Below are 2,252 nucleotides of genomic sequence, written 5' to 3'. Positions count from 1 at the left end.
GGGGGGGGGTGGGGGGTGAAGAAAAAGACAAAAAAACAAAACAAAACAAAACAAGGGAGGGCCTCTGTTTGGCCAAAAAAAACAATAACAGTCGCAAAGGGGAAGTCCAGCGACGAGCCCTTCGGAGGGAGTCGTAATTTCTGCATTGCTGGCCACGAAATCTGATCTTTCCCAACAACGGACGTTGAGCGATTTCTTCAAAGAGGAGCAGTCCAAAATTTGCTGGCGTTGATTTTGTACGCGACATGGAAACGTCTCCACCGGACAATGACCGCTTCGAGAGCTCATCTCGGTCGAGAGAGACGAGCCAACCGAGGCGCCGACTAAACGTGATCCGGCTTGCCGGCGCCGGATAAAGCCGCCCTGACCCGGAAACGTTTCCTTTGTTGTACTTTTGTCATGCGGTCCAATAAAAAGATCCGCATTCGAGGAGCGACGGTTCATCGACGGCTCGATGATCAAACGTTTCTGATGATGCCGACTCGTTTTTTCTTTGCGACACTCACCCGCCATGACTTTTTTGGGAAACAACGATCAGCATTTTCAGACTTGTTGCAGACCAAACCAGGAAGTGAATCACAATGAATTGATGTTAGCGGATTTTCCGCCCCGGCGATTGGATACGTTGTCCTGTTTTTCGATAGAGGGACGTCAATGGGTTTTGAAAAAAAAAAATCGGATTCATCGATGAACCGGCAAAAGGATGAACGGATTCTTAAAATAGTCGCTAGGCGACCTTATGCATCGTGCCCTAAGATGGGACGATACAGAAAAAAGACAACTAGAGCATCAGAAATGCGTTTGGCGTTCATTCGAGGCACTTTACGTTTGAATCGGGAACCCAGGCCACAAGGGCACGGGCGTGTTCACTTTTTGCTTCCCGCCGTACGTAACCAGTCGGCGCAGGAGGGGCGGACTTTGCTGGCTCCTCGCTTGCTAATTGTCCGTCGTGGAAGACGCGACCGCCGCCGACCGCCGGGCACGAACATGTAAACATTTCAGCGAGTGTGAGAAATGAGGCCCCCCCCCCGCAGCGAAGTGATGAAGCGCCGCCGCCGTTTCTGATTAGCGTGCTCGTTACCGTGCTTAATAAGACGGCGGCCTCCTCCTGCCTGCGGCCGCGACTGAGCTCACGTTAGTCACGCGGCTGAAAAGGCGGCCTCGGGGGGCCTGACAATGCGCAGTGGTTCGCCGCAACGGGGTCTGACGTCATCACGGCGGCGATGAAGGCCCTCGTTGACCCGTCAATGTCAAAGGACTCCAAAAGCAGTCCGATCCGGAGGTCATCGTGACCGCCGATGCAATATTACGTGAGAATATCCACCCGTGAGTATGTTAGAACTTGCCGGCATCCGTCTGAGCGCGTTTTCTCCTCGGGTTGCTAGCTTGCTGTCTGCTAGCATACGGACGGTGACGCCGTTGTCAATTTGGTGTTGAACGCACACTCGACGTCAAGTCAATGTCGCGCTTCCCGGCCTGCTCCCGTATCTCGTTTCATGTTATCAGCACGGTATCATTTGATCGACTGTCATCCGGATTTCTACCCGACCACGGGGCGCGCGATGTCTAGTCCTAACCGGTCTGCCTTTGTGATTTTTCTGCTGGGGTGGCCATCTTATTGCATGTTAGCAAACCCACGGCGAGCACGTTAGCATTTTACGGACTCATTTGAAACGGGACGACGGGGCACACCGCAAGACCCGCCTCGATCTGGCTAGCTATATGCTAGCGAATCAATTGTTAGCGCGTTAGCATTTGTTCCCCCCCCGTCGGCGAGTTTGACTTCCTGGGATGAATCGCGACCTGTTTGTCTGTTACGTGCGTTCAAAGAGCAAACAAAGCAAAAACGCCCCGACTGTCATTTCTCAACATGAGCTTTTTATCGCCTGCGCTTTCGGTGTCGTCCTGCGACTTGTTGACTATGTATTTATCCTGCTGTTGCGTGCCCAAGTCGGTGTCCGCCTGCCCGCATGAAAACATCAAATTGGTACCTTGTCTGCAAGGTGACACGTCGCCTGCTGTTAAAATGGGAGATGCGCTTTCGAGCCGCCGCAAATGTGGCGATGCGCCGAGTGCATGTGAATGACTTTCTGTTCCTCTTCTCCTCTCGCTCGCTAATATTAGCGTGCCTGGACACATGCAAACAAACCGTCCCCTATGAAGGAACACTGCCATGCATTTTTTTGGATTGTGGGAGGAAATCGGAGTACCCGGAGAAAACCCACGCAAGCACGTGAACATGCAAACTCCAC

This window comes from Hippocampus comes, unplaced genomic scaffold (assembly GCF_001891065.2).
Source record: "Hippocampus comes isolate QL1 unplaced genomic scaffold, H_comes_QL1_v1.1 scaffold444, whole genome shotgun sequence".
Taxonomy (NCBI): Eukaryota; Metazoa; Chordata; class Actinopteri; order Syngnathiformes; family Syngnathidae; genus Hippocampus; species Hippocampus comes.
The sequence above is the reverse complement of the archived record's forward strand: the minus strand, read 5'-3'. Positions refer to the sequence as shown.